Source organism: Lissotriton vulgaris, chromosome 4_1, assembly GCF_964263255.1.
Source record: "Lissotriton vulgaris chromosome 4_1, aLisVul1.2, whole genome shotgun sequence".
NCBI classification, from domain to species: Eukaryota; Metazoa; Chordata; class Amphibia; order Caudata; family Salamandridae; genus Lissotriton; species Lissotriton vulgaris.
Window position 1 is genome coordinate 48,988,136 of NC_141691.1, and position 24,010 is coordinate 49,012,145.

The following is a 24,010-nucleotide window of genomic DNA, read 5'->3' on the forward strand; positions in this document are numbered from 1 at the left end:
TTATCCTAAGTAGACTGTCGAGATATCATCCCAATAATGTTTCATAGGAATGTGGTCGTCGTTGATATGCGGCGTTAATGAGAACGGCAGGAGGGATACTGCCGTGTAAAGCCACCGGATTGTGGTATAAGACTAAGTGAGAGCGTCAGGGGGGATACTGACGTCTATGTTTCGCAGGATCGCGAACGCTGGAAAAGGGAGCATTGGGTTCTGCAGGCCCGTGTGTAGACACGCCGGATTGTGTGTCAGATCTGCCCTGGGGTAGAACGGTCTGGGTCGAGGCGACCGCGAGGCCAACTGATGTGAATAAGATATTGTAGAAAATCCATATATGTATATTGTCATTCCCCATTCTTAGGTGCGACCTGTATATTCATCGTTATATCTACTCAGTGTAAATACGATCTAAGAAGGGAAGGTGAGTACGTTTTGGCTGGGTCACAGGGGCCCCTGGGGGCTGATCCCATCTAAACAGAAAATCCAGCCATTACATCTGGCGTCACGAACTGTTTACGAAGCCTGTGTGCATTGTGTTGTTTTTATCTCGTTGGTTTGCGCTCGGCTTGTACGTATAAAATTTTGTTTATAATTGTGTATATATTTTTTGTGTATCATTATGTTTGTGAAAAAATCATCGTCGGTTTTCAAATTACCGATTCAGATTCCCGGCTGGGAGTCTACGCCTTACGAGGCTTTGGCCCGTGAGTGGGCTGATTCTACTGGTTTGAGCGAAAATTGGTCTTCATTCTTGGAGCAGGCGGAGCCTGCTGATGTGATTTCGTGCCTACAGAAAGCGCCAGTAGTGAAGGGTGATGAGCTTCCTATTTTAGGACGCAGAGGGTGGATTGTCCTTAATGCATACAGAATAATGCATGAGAGGGTTGTGCAACTACAGAAACAGTTTAAAGATTCGGAAGGACAGTGTGTCGAGTTGCAAAATGCGCACACTTTGTTGCGTTGTCAAAATAAATTGCTTGCCGATAAACTTGAAACATATCAGACCATTGCCGAAAGGGCTGCGGTCCGTATTGCACGATATAAGTATAAACATCGTCGTGGACGTGTGTCTTCACGCAAAGTGCGTATGGTTGTAGCAAAAGCTGGAATGGATTGGAACCCCGATGAGTGGGACGGTAATATCTGGGATTCTCATACTTCTGACTCCTCGGCAGAGGAGGGTGACAAGCGCGAGTCTTCTCGCTCCGGACGTGATTGTAAATCTGCTTCGTGCATTGATTCAACTCCTGATTGTGACCGTGCTCGTTCTTCCCGTGCGGACGACGTAGCTTGCCCTGATTGTGATGTTAAATCTAAGATGCGGGCTTCCTCGGAAGCTCTTCCCGCAGTTTCTGCTCACCCGATTTTTCGACGGAAATTACAACAAGCCCCTGGTAATCCGGGTGGTATCGCTCTTGACTGTATTGAAGATTTTACTCAGCAGGAGATCAGTGACATCCTGCAACGATTTAAACAACGACCTGGTGAGACCTTGCTTACCTGGATGGTGCGCCTTTATGAGCTTGGCGCTTCCGGTATTATGCTCGATGCCGTTGATTGCTTACGATTTTGCTCTTTGAGTTCTGATTCCACTATTCAGGATCATTTTCGTAATTTTAATGGTAATGTCCAAACTTCTTTGCTCCAGCTTGCGTCTGATGGCTGTAACCATAAATATCCAACAGAGTCTGATTGGCCCTCTGATGAAAAGCCGTGGTATACTCTGCGCGATGCGTCGCAACGTTTAAAGGAAGAAGTCATGAAAACCTGTATCTTCCTTAGTACTGCTGACAGATTATTGGATGGTCTTTTAACGTCTTCTGTGCGTAATCGCATTATCCGTTCTTCTCCTGTTGCTTACAAGCAGGTCATGATGACATTATTGATTAACCAAACTGGCAATCCTTTGTCTGCTGTGCTTGAGTCTGTTCGTCAGCTTGGTGAGCTGGGTGAATGGTTTAAACCTGAAAGACAATCCCGACCTGAGGGTCGTACTGGAGGGGACTATAAGTTCTCTAGACGTGACATGTTTCTTGCTCTCGTTGCTGATGGTGTGAAAAGGGAAGAGATCGATGGTGAACCCAATAATATCCTATGGGATATGTTCCGTAAGCGTGGTTTGGATCGGAAGGAAGGTGCCCGTCGTGTGCGAAAGAATGATTATGATCGTGGTTCGGATGACAGTGGTGATGAGAGACGACGTGTGCATTCTGATCGCCGTGATGACCGGCGCCAAGAACGTGGTGGTTCCCCCCGTCGTAGTGATGGGAGGGGGAGAGAGGATGATCGTGAAAGGGGAAGAGATGATCGTGGTTCTAGCAGACATAGAGATGCAAGGAGTTATTCCCCTGATATACGAAGGAGGGAGGATCGTAATAGACTCTCTGACCGTAATTCACAACTTTTTGAACATGATACTAATCCGTTTCGTACTGGAGACGGATATGAACAAGAAATTCTGATACCGAAGAAAACTGAAAACATCTACCCTGATCTGTCTTGGTTGACTGAACGCAGGAAAAATGACTAGGAAATAGGTCAAGCTCCGGTACGCAGGTGGGCCCACAGAGATTACAGACCATATGTAGATATTGAGATTTTTTGGAAACATCGTAATATCCAAAGGGCCCGAGCGTTGGTTGATACTGGGGCGGAGGCCACTTTAATTCATGGTAAGTCGAGAAAATTTCATGGACAATCTTTCACAATTACCGGCCTGGGTGGTAAAGAAACGCCCGCAGTTCAAACTGCACTTGAGATTAAAATTGGTAGGATTCCTCGTAGAGAATACTCTGTGTTGGTTGTGCCACTTTTGGAATACATTATTGGAATTGACATCTTGAAAGGTATGACTTTGCATTTGGATGATGGTTACTATCAGTTTGGTACTAGACAGTACATTTCGACCAGACCCGTACGGGTTGGCCGTTTACGCATGCCACCTATTAAGATCCCTTTAGCAACGAAAGTGATTTCTCAGAAACAATATCGCATCCCAGGTGGTCATGAAGAAATTACAGCTACGATTCAGGATTTGGTTGACGCGGGAGTCATTACTCCGGTCACATCCGCTTGGAATAATCCTGTTTGGCCTGTGCGCAAAAGTGACAACTCTTGGCGCATGACTGTTGATTATCGAGAATTGAACAAACATACACCTAAATTGACTGTGGCAGTGCCCGACATTGTTACATTGATTGAGAGAATTCAGAAGCATCCTGGTACATGGTATGCTTCTATCGATATTGCTAATGCATTCTTTTCGATTCCAATTGCCCCCGAATGCCAAGAACAATTCAGTTTTACATGGAATGGACGTCAAATGACGTTCCGGAGTCTTCCTCAAGGCTATGTACATAGCCCTACAATCTGTCACCGGCTGGTGGCGGAACATTTGTCTGAAGTGCCTACGATTCCACAAGTTCAGATTTGTCATTATATTGACGACATTTTGATTCAAGGTGAAACGCAAGACCAAGTACAGTCTCATTTAGATCAGATCATTGACTGTTTGCGAGCAAAAGGCTGGGAAATTAATCCTGATAAATTACAAACTCCATCCCAAGCTGTGAAATTTCTAGGAATTAATTGGCATGAGGGTCACAGAGAAGTGATCCCACAAGTTAAACGTAAAATACTTGATTTTGCTGTTCCCAGAAATAGGAAAGAGGCGCAATCCTTTATTGGGTTGTTTGGATTTTGGCGCCAACATATTCCACATTTGAGTCAAATTTTGGCTCCACTGTATCGAGTCACTCGTAAAAAGAATGCGTTTGAGTGGGGTGAACCCCAACAGACTGCTTTTGATTTGGCTAAAGAAGCTATTCAGTATGCTTTGGATTTGTGGCCCGTGAGTGAGGGTAATGTGGATTTGAATGTGTCCGTGGACGGTCTGTATGCTAATTGGAGTTTGTGGCAAAAGCAGGGCAGACAAAAAGTGCCATTAGGTTTTTGGACCAAAAAGCTACCAGAGGCTGGTGAGCGTTATTCTCCTTTTGAAAAACAGTTGCTTGCTTGTTATTGGGCTCTGGTGGACACCGAGCAATTGACTTTAGGCCATGCTGTGATTTTGAGGCCTGAGATTCCCATTATGCAGTGGGTTTTGAGTTCACCGAAGTCCCATCGAATTGGACATGCTCAGGAGGCTAGTGTGATTAAATGGAAATGGTACATTCAGGACAGGGCACGTGTGGGTCCGAAAGGTGTTGCGGTTCTACATGAGCGAGTGGCGCAGGCGCCCTCCAATGAAGCTGAGAGTGAGCGTTCGGTTCCCGTAGTGCAGGAGTCTCCCGTGCAGTGGGGTAAATCATTTGATGATCTGTCCGTGGAGGATAGAAAACATGTGTGGTTTACGGATGGTTCTGCGAAGTTCATTGGTGACAAGAGACATTGGAAAGCTGTCTCCTATAACCCGACTACTAAGAAATTGTTGAGCACTACTGGAGACGGTAAGAGTAGTCAATATGCTGAACTCTATGCGATTTACCAAGTTTTGAAACAAGAGTTACCAGGTACATGTCATATTTTCACTGATTCTTGGTCCACTGCAAATGGACTAGCGGTGTGGTTGCCTACATGGCACTCGCACAATTGGGAATTGCATTCTAAGGAATTGTGGGGTAAAGAATTGTGGCAAGAAATTTGGGAACTGCTTCCGCAGAGTACTGTAACAATCTTTCACGTGGATGCTCATACTCCAATCGACTCCCTTGACAAATTTTTCCATAACATTGCAGATGAACAGTCTAAAATTTCTGAGGCAGTGGTTGACATGCAAGATTCTGATTTGGCGGGATTGGCGAAATGGGCCCATCAGAAAGCAGGACATTTTGGAGAGAAAGCCACTAACAGGTGGGCTGCTGATAGGGGAATTCATATTCCCTTTTCTTTAATTAAAGATGCCATTCTACATTGTCCCATTTGCCAGCATTCTAGAAAGAAAGAGGTGCCTCAAATTGTTCGAGGTCACTTACATCGAGGTAAATTGCCCGCTCAAATTTGGCAGATTGATTATATTGGTCCGCTCTCTATGAGCAGAAATTGTCAATACATTTGTACAGTGGTTGATACCTACAGTGGCCTTTTGGTCGCTTTCCCTTGCAAGAATGCTACCCAAGTGAACACAATTAAAACCCTGGAACTGATTATCCTATATTATGGTGTCCCATTCCAAATTCAATCAGACAATGCATCCCACTTTCGTGGAAGATTGGTGCAGGAATTCTGTATGGAAAACAATATCGACTGGGTATTTCACATTCCATATTATCCACAAGCTTCAGGACTGATTGAGAGAATGAATGGTTTGTTGAAAGAACAGTTGCGCAAGTTGACTGATGACCGTTACACCCAGTGGAGAGATGTCTTACTTCAAGCTTTGTTAATACTTAATAATCGTCCTTTGTTGCATGCTGAATCTCCTTTGATGCGTTTGTTTCCTCCACATGTTGATGCAAAACCTAATTCTGTTGCTGCTACGGTTACATATTGGGAAATTACCCCCGGTGCTTTGGCTCCGTGTAGAGCTACTCCAGGTTCCGCAGGCCTCGACCTGCATGCTTTAAATGATGTACACTTCCCAGGAAAGGATCGAATCATTGTTGAGACTGGCATTGGTGTCTCTATACCTGCCGGTAGTTTTGGATTAATTGCCCCTAGATCTGGCCTGGCCCTGAAAGGTGTTCAAGTCCTTGGTGGTGTGATCGACAGTGATTATCAGGGAGAGATTAAGGTTCTCTTGCTTAATAGCAGTGAGATGGATTTGTTTATCAAAAAGTCTGACCGTGTTGCTCAGTTATTGATTATGCCTGTCTTCAGTGGTGAGATCAAAAAAGGCTCTGCCCCAACGTTGCTAACTGTGCGTGGACAAAAAGGCTTCGGATCATCTGATCTTCCTGGAGCTAAAATATGGGTGCAATCGCCTAAAAATCCTCCTGAACAGGCTGATATTATTGCGACCGGTCATGACAACACCGTTTTGGTGATGAAGCCAGGGAAAGATGGCTGGGAAGCTGTCCCAGCTGACAAATGTTATTTACGAGAATGATTAAGGCCTGTGTTTGTATTCTTTCAGATCATTCTCTGGACTGCTGCTGCAGGATGTGTCGGCGCTGGACTCCTTTTGGCCTGCTACGCCGGGAGAGGAGAGGATCTACCGACGCCGAGTGATGGGATAACAAGAGCTACGCGATCCGCGTGGCAGAAGTCCTCCAATTTCTGGATCACACTCGCGAAGCGAGTGACGAACTCTCCGCATTTTTGCCTTACCCCCATGAAGAGCGTTACTGACATATTATCGACCTGTTTGGTCGCTGTCCCCGCATCTACTGAAACCCTTCGTCATGTATTTAATATATCCAGTGCCCGACCTAATGTCATTTTGGGCGACTTTTTGGCCCATGAATATTGTCCCTCATGTACTCTTCTTCCAGACCAAGATGTCCTACTTAATTCCAGAATCACTACTTTTAACATTACCCCTGGTGACCTTTGCTTCATGATGACCTGTAATCCTAAAGCCATCTCTGAATGTTTGCGGTTGAAACTCCAAGCCGCTACTACTTTTTCATTTCACCAGCGTTTGTTATGTATGAAAAGACTTCCTAATTCATGTTTTTCAGTGAAGAACAATATGACTTGCAAAAGTTTAGTTGTTGCCACTAGCCATTATCGTTCAATGTTGTTACCGGCTGGATGGCTCTTTTCATGCGGGAATTCATCTTGGCCCTATATTCCTGCGAATATTTCTGGTGGCCCATGTGCCATCACTAGGTTAAGTTTGCTAATGTTTTCTTCACATCCTCCTTCACATTCCCGTATTGTTCGAGACTCTATGTCATTGCATGAAGACTGTGATTCCTCTGTTCATCTTTTTTCTAGATCAGAATATCTTGGCTTAGCTTTTTCTATAATTGGTGTTCCGGCATTGGCCGTTTATAATGCCAAAACAATCGGCAAAATGGCCTGCTGGATGGTCAAATCGATCAACCAAACGTCTACAGTTTTATCAGATTTATTATTGGACTCCCAAGGTGAACGTAGAGCTATTTTGCAGAATCGTGCCGCTATCGATTATTTGTTGCTAAAACACGGGCATGAGTGCTCTGAATTTGAAGGTCTATGCTGTTTTAATTTGTCTGACCATTCTAAAGATATCCAGTCCCATATTAATAAACTCCACGACTTGACGGCAGAAATTAGGGAACACATAGATCAGGGTTTCTTTGACTGGCTTTTTAATTGGCTCCCTGACATGCATTTTTTACGACAAATTTTGGGAGGGGTTATTATTATTGTCTGTGTCCTTATAGCGATTTGCTGCTTCATTCAGTGTATCCCTTCCCTGCTACAATTTTTCAGAGTTACAAAGAGTCGTAGATCAGTTAGTTTTGTTTCATATTATTCGTCTACTGACGTTAGTTCCATTTAGTTATTGGTAAATAGACTGGAGTCAAGGGGTGTAATGTTATGGCTGTCTTTCTGCCAGCCCTCTGGAGAAGGAGAATGATGGAGAGTGACTCCAGCCTATCACCCTCATAGCATAGGGATTAGGCCGATAGACAGGGATCCTGACTTATAAATATAAGGGCATTTTCGTGCCATTTTCCTTAGAGTAAGGCTTATGAATTTAAGTTAGGGGTTAGATATATGGGTATTAGTCATGATTTACTCATTTGCTAACATGCCGATCTGTTTCTCATGGAGCTATGTATATTATGGGCTCCGTAGGCCTTAAGCGAGACAGACTCCATTTTGCTTTCTGCCTGGTAGCTCGAGAAGGCTTTCTAGGTGAAGTGTAATGTTTTAGTTTCAAGCTGTTGTTCGCTTGGAGAGAACCGGTTCAGGCTGACCCTTATCGAAGGAATGTATTTTTCTCCACTCCGAAGACACAACTTCAGGCCGGCCGGCTGGGAAAGTGTCCTTGGTACGGGGAGGTACAAGAATTTGGTGGGCGGCAGGTTACTGGCCGTGAATTTCCATGAAGGAACGGGCTTTGATATTAGCGAAGGTGTTAGTCTTTCAGTCAGTCAGTCCGTAGGCGGCATCTAGCCGTTAGCATCTCTACCATTATTCATTTTCATGGTGGACAAGTCGCCATCTTTGAAGTCGGAGAAAGATTTAAGACCGAAACTCTCTGAAAATAGACTGAACGAGAAGTGGCGCGGAGCGCACTAATGCAGAGAGAGAGAGAGGCGGTAGCTAATTAACAGCAAGGTTCCGAGGTCCTGAGGGAGAGCAGACGAGTTTGAGCCTATCAGTGCAGACGTGTACCTGTGACGGCTGAGGGTGACTGCAAGGCGAGCCAGGACCCAGAGACGAGACAGGAGCCTAGATGACTGCCGAGTCCCGATTTCCCGTTAACCAGGTGAAGTCCGACCAATCTTTATAGTGCGTGCACCCTAATCTTTCCCTTTTATTTCTTGTGCAAATGTAATGCTGCATAGTAATGTGATTTATGTTTATGGTTAATAAATACCCTAATTCATATAGAATTACCGTGTGCCTGGTGCTTATGTTCAATCTTGGTAAACGCAACTCCTAGGTGAAAGCTAGGCGCATGAATGGACGAGTAATCCCAATCAGGTAAGTGGTGATCACACAAATAGGGAGTGAGTGAACCTCTGATGTCAAAAGCAACGAGTACACTATACAATCTGGACCCATATCCAAAGTTATCATTGTAGTTTTATCCTAAGTAGACTGTCGAGATATCATCCCAATAATGTTTCATAGGAATGTGGTCGTCGTTGATATGCGGCGTTAATGAGAACGGCAGGAGGGATACTGCCGTGTAAAGCCACCGGATTGTGGTATAAGACTAAGTGAGAGCGTCAGGGGGGATACTGACGTCTATGTTTCGCAGGATCGCGAACGCTGGAAAAGGGAGCATTGGGTTCTGCAGGCCCGTGTGTAGACACGCCGGATTGTGTGTCAGATCTGCCCTGGGGTAGAACGGTCTGGGTCGAGGCGACCGCGAGGCCAACTGATGTGAATAAGATATTGTAGAAAATCCATATATGTATATTGTCATTCCCCATTCTTAGGTGCGACCTGTATATTCATCGTTATATCTACTCAGTGTAAATACGATCTAAGAAGGGAAGGTGAGTACGTTTTGGCTGGGTCACAGGGGCCCCTGGGGGCTGATCCCATCTAAACAGAAAATCCAGCCATTACAGCACGCATATAGGGCATTCACATAATCCAGGCGTGAAAGTATCAGGGCCTGGACTACTAATTTCTTAGACTCCCATGAAAGCAGTGGGAAGACTTTTTGCATCATTTTCATGAATCCAAAACAACATCCTGCGACTTTTTGTGCTTGGGCTTTCATACTGAGTTTATTGTTTAGCCAGACACCGAGGGATTTGATTTTGTCTTTAGGGGTTGGAGCTTTGCCTAGACAATTTGGCCAGAGGGTAGAAACCCCCATCGGGAGTGGATCAGCTTCCTATAAACATGGCCAAAGTCCTGAAATACACCCTAGCCCCAATTTGGTGCAAAATCATTAACAGCTCGCTGAGCTCGGGAATGATCCCAGACTGCCTCAAGGTCGGCCAAGTCACGCCGCTACTAAAAAAAACGGAGTTGGACACGGAAGATACGAACAACTTTAGACCCATTTCAAACCTTCCTCTCTTATCCAAAACACTGGAAAAATGTGTTCTCCCACAGCTAACCCAACACTTAGAGAACATCAAGCTCCTTGACCCCCACCAATCGGGTTTCAGAAAAGGATGCAGCACCGAAACTGCCATCCTAATCGTCACTTGACTCTAACCAATGTTGCCTTCTCATTCTCCTTGACCTTTCGGCCGCATTTGATACTGTCGATCACACACTGCTCCTAAAAGTCCTTCAAGAAAGAGCAGGCTTGGATTTGACGGTACTGAACTGGTTCTCCTCCTTTCTACTCAATCGCTCGCAAAGAGTAAAAATCAAAAACTTTGAATCCAACCCTCTACCCGTCAGTAGAGGTGTCCCACAAGGGTCAGTACTCTCCCCCCAACTCTTTAATATCTACATGGAATCCCTCGCCACAATACTCAGGAATTCCAACATCCCCTTCCACCTCTACGCTGATGACATACAGCTCTATCTGGAAACCACCTGTATGGACGACATTCTCAAACTCAACGACACGCTAAAAGACGTTCAACAATGGCTCTCACAAAACCACTTAAAGCTTAATCAAGAAAAAACTGACGTTCTACTCATCTCCAACAGAGACGATGACCCCCAAATTGAAGAATGGCTCAAAGCCATCGACGCCCTCAATGGCACCCTCAAGCCGAAAGATTCGGTCAAAACTCTAGGTATCACCTTAGACCCCAAACTAAACATGAAAAAACACATCGCGAACTCCGCCAAAAGAGCTTTCCTCAATCTGAAACTTCTCTACAAAATAAAATCCTTCCTGCCTCCAAAGGACCTTCAACAGGCCACTCAAGCACTGGTGCTCTCCAGAATCGACTATAGAATCGCAGCCCTGACTGGCTCAGCCAAATCACACATAGGCCCCTTGAAAACCACCCTCAATGCCGCGGCTAGAATGGTCACAGGAACCAAGAAATTCGACCACATTTCCCCCGCGCTCAAGGATCTGAAATGGCTCCCTATTAAACAACAAGCCAACTTTCGAACAGCATGTCTTACACACAAAGCCCTTCACACAGGCAAACCAGAATACCTTGCTGCAAAACTCAAAAGGGCCGGCCAGTCCAGGACCCTCAGAAGCTCCAACATGCTTCTTCTCATTCCTTTGAAATCGCGGAAACGCAAAACTTTAACTAAATCCTTTGCAGGCAATGCACCCAGGATATGGAACGCCATCCCTCCACACATCAGAATGACCTCCCACTTCCCAAAATTCAAGACTTTACTCAAAGCCCTCTTCCTGGAAGCCACCTGTACTGTACGGGGATGCTCAAAGTACCCCTCACCCTTGTAGTCATTATGATCTGTATGATTTTGTTATTTTCAATCCCCTTGAGCTGTCAAGTTACCAATATTCCATCACCGATAAGGCACATTGTTGTACTTGTTGTGAAGCGCTCTGATACCCTTGGGTCCAGCTAGCGCTATACAAAACTTATAATAAATAAATAAACAAATAAATAACCTACTCTCAGGTGCCTCCTGCGTCCCTGCATCTGCACCTACTCTCAGGTACCTCCTGCGTCCCTGCATCTGAACCTACTCTCCGGTACCTTCGGCATCTCTCTGACCCTGCATCTGAACCTACTCTCAAGTACCTCCTGCATCCATCTGACCCTGCATCTGAACCTATGCCCAGGTACTTCCTGCATCCCAGCGTCTGAACCTATTCCAAGGTACTTCCTGCATCCCAGCGTCTGAACCTATTCCAAGGTACCTCCTGCGTCCCTGCATCTGAACCTACTCTCAAGTACTTCCTGCATCCCTGCGACTAAACCCATGCTCAGGTACCTCCTGCATCCATCTGACCCTGCATCTGAACCTATGCCCAGGTACTTCCTGCATCCCAGCGTCTGAACCTATTCCAAGGTACCTCCTGCGTCCCTGCATCTGAACCTACTCTCAAGTACTTCCTGCATCCCTGCGACTAAACCCATGCTCAGGTACCTCCTGCATCCCTGCGTCTGAACCTACGCTCAGGTGCCTCCTGCATCCCTGCGTCTGAACCTGCGCTCAGGTGCCTCCTGCGTCCCTGCGTCTGAACCTACGCTCAGGTGCCTCCTGCATCCCTGCGTCTGAACCTGCGCTCAGGTGCCTCCTGCGTCCCTGCATCTGAACCTACTCTCAGGAACCTCCTGCATCTGATCCCCCTCTCAGGTGCTTCCTGCATCCCTGCGTCTGAACCTAGGCTCGGGTGCCTCCTGCGTCTGAACCTACGCTCAGGTGCCTCCTGCGTCCCTGCCTCTGTACCTGTGCTCAGGTGTCTACTGCGTCTCTGCATCTGAACCTACTCTCAGGTAACTCCTGCATCCCTACGTCTAAACCTATGCTCAGGTGCCTTCTGCGTTCCTGCATCTGAAACAATGATCAGTACCTCCTGCATCCCTATATAGCAACCTACTCCCAGGTACCTCCTGCATCTGAACCTACACTCAGGTGCCTCCTGCATTCCTGAGTCTAAACCTAAGCTCAGGTGCCTCCTGCGTCCCTGCATCTGAACCTACACCCAAGTACCTCCTGCATCTGCACCTACTCTCAGGTACCTCCTGCATGCCTGCATCTGAACCTACTCCCAGCTACCTCCTGCATCCTTGCATCTATACCTACTCTCAGGTACCTCCTGCATCCCTGCATCTGAACCTACTCTCTCAGGTACCTCCGGCATGCCTGCGTCTGAACCTAAGCTCGGGTGCCTCCTGCATCCCTGCATCTGAACCTACGCTCAGGGGATCACTGACAGAATATCGACGGCCAAAATATCGGCCTACAGGAATATCGAAGGCAAGAATATCGACATCCTATCACATGGTAAGTACCAAAATATCGATGTTAAAAATATCATAGTTAAAAATTTCGTTTTTTTTTGTAATTAAAAAAAGTGATATATACTTATAAAGTAAAAATAAACATAGTTAAAAATATTTAGGGGTCGATTCCGATCCTGGAAAAAAAACGTCTGTACGATTCGTATCCGGAGCCCTCTCTGTACGAATCGTAATCATGCCGTACGACCCAACGAGTACGATCCGGACCGGGGTATGAGGACGCGATTCGTACGGTCCACGTCAGGTAAGGGCCATTCGTACGGAAAAGCACACAATCACATACACACCGTACGGTCTGTACACCCCATGATCGCGGGATACGGTGCGTACCCCTGTGAACATGGGGTGTACGCACCATACGCCTGCGATCGCAGGGGTACGCACCGTACAGCCCATGATCGCAGGGGTATGCACCGTACCCCTGTGATCATGGGGTGTACGCACCGTACGCGGGGGGCTGTTCCATACCTGTTTCGGGGCGAACTCTGCTTTTACGGCTGTTTTCAGCTCCTGTAGAAAAAGGGTCGTACGGTGCGTACCCAACGCGAATTGTACGTGCAGGGTCGGAAAAACCAGCCGCGAACCGTACAGATGTCGCGTACAGCGGGTTCCGAGGGAGATTCGTATGGGGATTTGATTTGTACGGTCTCTGAACAATTCGTATGGAGACCAGCTCCTGGTACGAATCGTACTTCGTCGTACGTACGGGGGACGTTGCAGGGTACGATACGTACCGGAAAAACGCTCCGAACGGCTTTTCCGAGCGGTCTTTCCCGAATCGGAATCGACCCCTTAATAATGTATCAAATTAGTTAATAATACTAATACAATAATATAACATTAATTAAACATACACATAAAGTATATAATATATACTTACTGAATAATCATTCTTAATAATTATTTTAATAACTGATACATTATTTAAAATTATTATACATTACAAATACATCTACACACATAAAACAATAACATAAATAAAAAGTAAATAATTATCTTTAATAAATTAATGAAATGAAATATACTTTCAATATTTTTAAAATTAATTATATACTACATTATCAAAAATAATAAAAAAAATTAAATAGCTAAATAAATAAAACTACTATTCAAAGTCCCCCCAAAATACAGTAATGATAACGTTGGATGGCGTAACACTTAAAAATACTATTCCTACTCCAGAGGGGCAACAGTAGGGAAAGCGTTGGGTAGCGTAGGGGTGAAAATTACTATTCCAACTCCAGAGAGTGAAACAGTGGGGAAAGCGTTGGATAGCGTAGGGGTACACATTATTATTCCAACTCCAGAGGGTGCAACAGTAGGGAAAACATTGGATAGCGTAGGGGTAAAAATTACTATTCAAACTCCAGAGGGTGCAGCAGTAGGGAAAGCGTTGGATAGCATAGGGGTAAATATTGCTATTCCCACTCCAGAGAGTGCAACAGTAGGGAAAACTTTGGATAGCGTAGGGGTAAAAATTACTATTCCAACTCCAGACAGTGCGACAGTAGGGAAAGTGTTGGATAGCATAGAATTTAAATATAACATACTTATAAATCATTTTTCTATTTAAAATAATAAATACATTATTTTTTAACTAACTCAATATCACTTACAAATACCCCTTAATAATTATTAGAAACATAATTACAATTGAATAATTAATTAACAATAAATTAACAATAAATACCAATAAATATTAAGTAATAAATATTAGTCACCATGTAATAAATATTGAACAATAAAATATTTTCCATTACAAAAAAATTATGAATGATTAAAAATGTATTAACAATTAAAAAATATAAAAAAATAAATTATTTTTCATCCCAAAAAATACTTTTTATGAAACATTAATTACCAATTAATTAAAATTAATTCCCATTTACTAAAAGTGAATGCCCAATTAAATATATTAATTGCCAATTAACAAAATTCATTACAAATTAAAAACGTAATTACCAATTAAAAAAATTATTTATAAATTCAAAGCTTTAATTTCCAATATTTTTTTATTATCAATTACAATTATTAATTGCCAATTAATAATGAATAAAAAATAACATGATTATCAATACCAATAAATAAAAATAAATCATTACTTAATTACAATTAAATTACTTCCCACCCAATTCCCCTATAAACCCACATCCCGCTACAGAAATAACCACACAAAAATGAATTGCAATTAATTTATAATTCCTAAAAAATGAATAATTAATTTAGTATATTTAAATTACTTCCCACTCTATTCCCCTATAAACCCACAACCCGCTCCGGTACTAAAACATAAAATTAACTTAAAAATAACATTATTAATATATAAAAATAGTATAAATATAATTTAAAACAAGTAAAATACTTGACAAAAAACATATAACACATACATATTAAATACATAATAAAATACATAACAATAATACAAATATCGATATTAGTAACATCGAGATTAGTTACATCGATATATATGCTATCGATATTACTTACATCAATATAAAATAATTTGATATTACTTACCTTAGGTTTGATATTCTGTCCAACAATATTCTTGACCTCGAAATTCTGTACCTTCGATATTTCCAACTCTATATTTTTGTAGGTTGATATTTAAAACTCGATATTTAGACTCTGCACCACGCTCAGGTACCTCCTGCATTTTATCCTATGCTCAGGTACCTCTTGCATCCCTGCGTCTGAACCTATGCTCAGGAGCCTCCTGCATCCCTGAACCTGAACCTACACTCAGGTCCCTCCTGAATCCCTGCATCTGAACCTACGCTCAGGTACCTCCTGAATCCCTGCATCTGAACCTACGCTCCGGTACCTCCTGAATTCCTGCATCTGAACCTATACACGGGTACCTCCTGAATCCCTGCATCTGAATCTATGCTCAGGTACCTCCCACATCCCTGCAACTGAACTTACTCCCAGGTACCTCCTGCATCTGAACCTACTTTCGGGTACCTCTTGCATCCCTACATCTGAACCTACGCTCAGGTACCTCCTACATCCCTGCATCTGAACCTAATCCAGGTATATCCTGCATCCCTGCATCTGAACCTACGCTCAAGTGCCTCCTGCATCCCTGCATCCAAACCTACACTCAGGTACCTCCTGCATCCCTGCATCTGAACCTACGCTCAGGTATCTCCTACGTCCCTGCATCTGAACTCACTCCAGGTATCTCCTTTATCCCTGCATGTGAACCTACTCCCAGGTACCTCCTGCATACCTGCTTCTGAAACTACTCCAGGTTCCCCATTATCCCTGACTCAGTAAGTCTCCTCCTGGCATAGTTTCAAGGTCAGGATGTGGTGTGTAGCCTGCTAATATTGGCAATGTTGCTCCTTCTTTTCTGAGCGGACCGAGCCTCACTCTACTTCTTGTATGTGGAGGGTGCCTTTAAACCAGAATAAGTGTTCCTGATAAGTGAGCGGAACTTCAATGTCCTCATATCGGACAATATTCCATTGGTGTTTAATCTTCTGTGTAGTAGTGAAATGTTTTTGTTCTTGCATTTGCTGCTGGGAATGTAAACCATGAATCAAATACCTCTGTTCAATACGATTTGTGTGCCTCTATCACAAATGCTACTGAGCCACCCCAAGGTGTTAGACCATGCGCAACCAGTTTCAGGGTGATGGCATTTTTAACGTTTTCTGCAATATGTGTTGCGTTTGCCTTTTCCTCGTCTTCTGAGAGGGGCAGTGCTTGCCTTAGCGGGTCTATTTCCTGCACAGTTATTGTGTTTATAGGTGTTAGACCATGCGCAACCAGTTTCAGGGTGATGGCATTTCTAACGTTTCCGCAATATGTAGTGCATTTGCCTTATCCTTGTCTTTTGAGAGGGGCAGTGCTTGCCTTAGCGGGTCTATTTCCTGCGCAGTCATTGTGTTTATAGTAATAAATAACTTTTTCAAGGGAACTAAGATAAGTTGTTTTGGCACAATTTTACGAACACTGTGACCTTCAAGCTTGATTAACCAACAGCCAATAAATAGGATTTTTTGCCTACTCAGCTCAGGTGCCTCCTGCGTTCCTGCGTCTGAACCTACGCTCAGGTACCAGTTTAGGAAGAAAGGGGCCCCTGCCTAATTGGATGAACCCTGGCAAGGAAACAGCAAGTGGGGGTAAAGAAAGAGCAAATGTGCACCGGGTTATGTGCCTGGTTGAAAAAGGGAGAGAAAACTAACCTACTAATGACTAGAAACACTCTAGTGTTAATTTATTATGATATTTTATTTTTATAACATCTTTTTTTCATAGCAATTATTTTTCTTAATTCATTATAAATGCAATTTACTATATATAAAAAGGACAATACATGTGCAAATGGTGAAATAATAAACAATTGAATTAATTATTATAAAAAAATACAGAGGTGCATTCCTTTTTCTCAACGCGTTTCGGCGTAAGCCTTCTTCAGGAACTCTGTATTCATGCACCAATATCTTAAACTGAGAAACAAAGATTATATGTCATTAGTCTGATATATTGTTTTCATTCCTCACATGTTTTTCAAATACATTTCATTTGATGATATGTTCGCTCTGAATCTCTCTCTAGTAACACCCTCTGGTGGCAGCTGAACTAAACCCAGGATTCCCTATCTATACACGCATTTTAAAATTGATATATGTAATCATATATTTTATATACACAAGGTCAAAGTTTATCAACAAAATCTCGACTTGGATTGTTTAAAACTATAAGTGCTATCTACACTATATACATTCTATTAGTGCATATTGTCATTAGAAAAACTCAGCAACTATTTTATACAATTGTAAGCGCTATGTACTCTATATACATTTATATACATTCAATTTATACATTTTATTAACTAATAGTGCAGAACCATGGAACTAATGATTTGAGTTCATGGATGAACACATCCTCCAATACTAAGCTCAGGTACCTCCTGCATCCCCATGTCTGACCCTATGCTCAGGTGTCTAATGCATCCCTGCCTCTGAACCTACGCTCAGGTGCCTCCTGCGTCCCTGCATCTGAACCTGCATTCAGGTACCTCCTGCGTCCCTGCATCTGAACCTACGCTCAGGTACCTCCTGCATTCCTGCGTCTAAACCTACGCTCAGGTGCCTCCTGCGTCCTTGCATCTAAACCTACTCTCAGGTACCTCCTGCATCTCTGCATCTTAACCTACTCTCAGGTACCTCTGGCATCCCAGCGTCTGAACCTATGCTCGGGTATCTCCTGCATCTGCACCTACTCTCAGGTACCTCCTGCATCCCAGAATTTGAACCTACGCTCAGGTGCAACCTGCATCCCTGCATCTGAACCTACGCTCGGGTGCCTCCTGCATCCCTACGTCTGAACCTACGCTCAGGTATCTCCTGCATTTGAACCTACACTCCGGTACCTCTTGCATCCCTGCTTCTGAACCTATGCTCACGAGCCTCCTGCATCTCTGAACCTGAACCTACACTCAGGTACCTCCTGAATCCCTGCAGCTGAACCTACGCTCAGGTACCTCTCACATCTCTGCAACTGAACTTACTCTCAGGTACCTCCTGCATACCTGCATCATGGCCGAGTACAATAGGGTTATCAGCCTCCTGCCCCTACCACAGGAAAGGATAACATTGAGGGTATGGGACATCGGGGGCGCTTCAGGGAATTGAGGCCAAGTATCCTGCGCCATTGCTTGAAGGCCTCTATAGTTTAAGAATTGGCCCCCACCGAGTCCGAAAGTCTCTGTTGCCCGCTCGATGGACAGAAACGTGTCATCCGGGTAAAGGTCAGCCAATAACTCGCATCCACCTGCTCTCCACTCTTGGAAGGGCATATGTTCCTCCATGGCCACCACTGGGGCCATAATCCATATCGGCAGCTCCCTGTGAAAGGGGGCCCTCCGTAAGACTTTTTCCACAAAGCGCTGCCAAATTGCTGCGGTGTGCCGCACTATGTATGGCAGATCTCCATCTGCACCCCTTCCGTGCATCAGGGCCATCTGTACCGCTCTCTCGTCCGCACTCCCCGCTAGGAGTTGCAGTTCCCAGTTGTCCGAGTCTGCAAACCACCTGGCAGTCGGCAACAGCTGAGCTGCATAGTATTAAAGGTCAAACCTCGGCGCCTCCAGCCCCCCCTCCTCCCAGCTCCGGACAACCGTGTGCAGGGCAACTCTACTACGCCTGCCCGCCCAGAGTAAGGACGTAAGGAGTGTGTTAAGGGTGCGGAATATCCGCGGGGGAAGTGGGCACAGAGAATTTTGCAATACATATAGCATTCTCGGCAGCATCACCATTTTTGCCACCGCCAGGCGTCCCATTAGGGAGAGAGGCAGTGTGTTCCAGAAGGACACCGACTGTTGCAGGGAGTTAACCACCCTATCTGCATTACGGGTCAGTAACTGTTCGTCTGACGACGCCACCTGGATCCCCAGATAGCGGAAGGCCTACAGTTCCCACCACAGTCCTAGGTTTGGTAAGTCCCCATGCATGTCCATACCATATCCCGCTAGGGGGAATATCAGGGACTTCCCTGCATTGACACGCAGACCCGAGGCTGAACCAAAATGGTCCAGCAGCTGTAGCATAACTGGCAGCGCTTCCCGCGGAGACGTGAAATAAAACAGAGCATCGTCTGCATATAAGGAAACCGTGTGTACATTATTCCCCACTTTGATTCCCCCATTGAGACATCGTGGAACGGACTTCAACCGCTAATAGCTCAATTGCCAGGGCGAACAGAAGCGGTGAGAGGGGGCATCCCTGACGGGTGCCCCTCTCCAACGCCCAGTCTTCAGAGCGTGCGGCCCCAAGTTTAACTCTGGCTCGAGGTGCCTGGTACAAGATCTGGATCCATCTGCAAAACACGGGCCCCAATCCCACCCGCTGAAGCACCTCTAACAGGTACCCCCAACTAACAGTATCAAATGCTTTAGCTAAGTCTATCGAAACCAGGACAAGGGCATCCTCCCTGCCGCGCACCTCATGCAGGATATAGTTTAATCGCCGCAGATTCATAGCGGTGTTGCGGCCGGGGATAAACCCGCACTGGTCCTGGTGAACCAACTGGGCCATGTGTGGCGCCAAGCGAGCGGCTAACAGTTTGGTCAGGATCTTCACGTCCGTGTTGATCATCGTTATAGGGCGGAATGCCGCGGGGTCGTAACCATCGCCACCCGGCTTCAGAAGCATGCAGATCTCTCCTTGATACATTGTGGGCGGGAGGGATCCAACCTCCAGTGCCTTAAGGAAGACCTGGAGGAGGAGGGGGCCGAGGATATCTCCAAACGTGTGGTAAAATTCGGAAGGAAACCCATCTCTTCCTGGGGACTTAGCCCTCGGTAGGCCAGCCATAGCCACCCGTACGTCATGAAGGGTTAAAGCCCCATCCAATTCTTCCGCTTCCTCTCTCTCTCGAGAGGGCCTGAAGAGTCAGTCCCTGGAGGTAAGGCTGATAGGATGCTTCCGTGACAAGGGGATCCGCCGCATAGCACATACACTTTAACACGTCATCAGGATAGCGTTCTGTTGATATATTACAATTGATTACATTCCAAGTTGAATAAAAGCGCCTGTTAGATCTGCCTGTGCTCGTCCTTTATAGGGAGGAGCCCTCGTGTTCAATCGGTTAAATCCCCGCTGTTCTTCATCTCAGCGCTTTATATCTATGTTCAATTTCATGTTGCAAGAAACACACGTGTTTCAAGTCACAACAGGCGCAACCTCTTATATGACTGATGTCAGCATAAACGGGTTCGTGAAATCACATCGCTCCAAGCAGTATATCTGCTCTGCTCGTAGCTGAGATGTTGGTGGCGTTTCGAACCGCCTCCCCCAGCTTTATTTTTTATAATACTTTTTAAAGCGTTGAATACATCAAATACAACCCTGTAAATCCCAGGGAAGCCAAAGAAAACCTGACACACATTAAAAATACAAAGACTGTTCCAGGGAATGCCCAACAAAGAAAGACAGTTAAAATAGTAGCTTTAAAAAATCCCAATTAAGTTTCCTTGTTAAAAAAAAAAATAATTAATCGCAACCACAATTCAAAAATAGGTCAACTTCAGTAAAACCCAGAAAAATGCACCCACAATACAAGCATACCTCCGACAAATACTAACACACAAGTATTAATACCTAAAAAAATAAATACTACATTGTTTCTTACAATACAAATACATATACAATAAAACAGAATTAGGCCTACTTCAGACACCGCAAGCAACTACGACAAAACACAACACGAACTATACCCAGGGCCCCTGAAATTATACGGAGAAGACCAGATCATGTGGCAGATTTGACTAAATTCTGTGGCCAGGAAAAGCAAAGTATGCGGCGTAATGCAGCACTTTTTTTGACAGTATTACTACTTTTTTTGGTCTTTTTTACACACGTTAACACCATCTGGGCAAAGGCTACACCTCAATGGTAACGCTTGCATGCAGCAACAGACAACTTAAAAGGAACTAGTCGACTTTTGCAAAGGGATTTCCACTTTACAGCAACACGCCACCATGTTTTTAGCAAATTTTGATCCGTGTGAGCTAAGAACAAAATGTGATTTTGGTAAAATCTACAAATTATGCAGCAGATGATGGATTATGTGGCAAATACAGCAAACACATAATTATTCGGAAAACCCCATAGCCGCAGATTTTCTTCTTTCCAGTGGCCCTGACTATACCCTAAAAAAATCTCATTAACATACAAATGAATCCCCTCAGACATAGTTACTATAGAAAATAGATTACAATTTAACTTACCTTTGCTGGAGAACAGCAAGTGGAACCTCAAACTTGCAGAGTGTCCGGCATGCAAAAACGACTATAACAGACTGTAAAATGGGACAAGTTGCCCCGAGTTCTCCAAGAAAGTCAAGAAGTTCTAAGGGCCTTATTACGAGTTCAGCTGTCCGTGGACCACCGTACCTGTGGTTTGACCGCCCAAGCTCGGCGATTCGGCCGCCGTATTATGATATGAGAGTATTGTTGTTGCAGGGACCGTGGATGAATCACTGACTTTGCCAGCTCACCGCCGACCATGGGGGTCGTGATCAGGGAAGAGCAGCTGCCATAGGGCGATACAGAGAAGCTACACCGCCGTCCGTATTACGAGTTAACTTTCCGATAAGCGGACTGTGGGGCTGGGACTGCCAGATTCAGGTAGCAAGAAATTAATGGTTTGTGGTGCATCCTCAGTCCTTTCTTCACCCCGAGGAATGGGACCCTGTCTGCAGCTAAACACAGGTAAGTTATTTTTGTACCATATAACCATTGCGGGGACTGGCCACATATGACTCAGACTTCATCAATTGTAGGTGGTATTTTTCCACCTGTATCATGCATATGTGTGCATTCGACAGATATGCAGTCAAAATGCTCACAGAGGCATCGATATATATGGAAAAGTACTCACCACCGCCACAAGACCTCTGCAGTCACACTGCGGGCACGGCAGTCAACTCGTAATATGGTGGTTGGAAGATCGCAGGCACTGCGGTCTTCTAGAGCACATGGCCACGGAATTTGGGCGGTCAGACTGCAAAACTTGTAATGAGGCCTTAAGTCTCGTTATAGTTTTAATCTACTTTTTCACACACTTTTTATTATCATATTCTCTGTTCACAACATCTTCACAATTCTAGCAAACTTGTCTTCGTTGCTGGATCAATTCGCCATCGACTTCTTCGGGCCTACAGAAAATACAGTATAGAAGTATAATAAAGGCTGATATTCAACTTATAAACCTTCACCAAGGTCACGCCAAATTAACGAGTGTTTAGGAGAGGAACTGTAGATAAAAGAATTAGGATTATGAAGTTTGGCCATGCACCGTTTAAGAGTGCACAAAGTCCATGAGAGGGCCTGTAAAACCAGTCAGAGGCAAGCTTCATATGTTCTAGGGAACCTATTACTGTTGCCAGAGAGTCAAGTGTCAAATATTAAATGTTGTTTATAAAGGGCACCTGTCGGACCTTGTAGACGGTCTGAAATGTAAGAGTCAACCAATATCCAGTCTTTTAGGCATAAGAATCAGAGACCCAGCTGCATTTCTAAAAACCTGAAGGAGTACTTTATTCATGTGGCTGAAGGATGAATGAACTTTCTCTGTCACTCACTGTCCACGAGTCCCTGAAAAGAGCCCTCACCCGTAATATGACACCAATGTATAGTCCACAAGCCTCATTCACCATATCAGAGCATGATGCAAATCTGGGGAGGAAGATGGTAAATGATGGAAATGGATCTTTCAAGCAATTGTGCAAAATGTTGTATTATGGTGTTAAAGCCAAAGTTACAATGGAAGTGCTTGTTCAACACTAGCCAGCTTAGCACATATGGACAACCACCACAAAAGATTCAATAGAACTGGACGGAGCATTCGCCATTTGTGAACAAATCCAGTCAAACTCAATATACTACTGGTTAAAAGATCAATTGTAGTTCCCATGAGAACACGTTCAGGGTAATTTAAGCTCAAATGAAGAAGAATCAGTATCGAACACTGGGGCATATTATCAACAACTAGCGATATTTATTGTTAAATAAGCTTAGCAATTTTTTTTTATCGCCGCACATCGCCGGATTTTATCGCTGAGATAACATGCTATTAGTAACGTTTATCTCTAAAGCGATAACATTTCCGGCTATAGCGGCGAAATGTGTGAATATCGCTGGAAATCCAGCGATATTCAGGCTTTATCTAATAGGGACTTAACCTGAATATCCACCTCCCATTGAATATACAGGCTAAGAACTGGTCTGAGCAGGCGTTTTGGTTTTGAAGATATTCGCGCCTAGCGCGAATATTTCCATCGCTATGCATGCGTTGATAATAGGCGATAGCGATGTTAGAGACTGCTTTCAGTCACTAACAGGTTGGGTACGCCCACTTTGCATGTCATTAGCAATAAATATTGCTGACATGCAAAGCGAGCCCCAAACTGCTCGCTATCACCTAAAAGCTGTCGCTAACTGCTGTTAGCGACAGCTTGCTAATAGGGCGATAAAATTATCGCCGCTTAGCGACCGAAAACGGCCGCTAAAGCGGCGATAATCTCTTATCGCCCGCCTTGGTAATATGCCCCACTGTACTTTACATCTACATCTTTCTGTATAACTAGAAAACAATGAATGTAAAAACAAAAAATATAAAAAAGACTTACTAACGGGAGTGTGCTTGAAGTATGCAATAGTACGCATTTCTCTGTGCTCAGTTTTCTATACTGGTGCCTCCTGTCTAAGTAAAGGAGGAGAAATCAAGGAGATACTCTGCACATGAAGTAATTAAGGTCTCTGGATAGAGTAATATCCCTCCATCTTAAAATGGTCAAAAGAAACTGAAATATCCAAGGAAGATTTGCTTGCACCACACATCGAAAAACAGAATTGTAGTGAAATACTAAACAAATTATCTAGCTACATTTGTATTTTGTAGACTACAAAATAAAGCAAGTGGTAAAAATGGCTAAAGAATGGAAATGAAAAAAGACTGCCTTACTATACAAACCAATGCAATAAGTAAAAAATGTCTTATAAAGAAATGTAAATATAT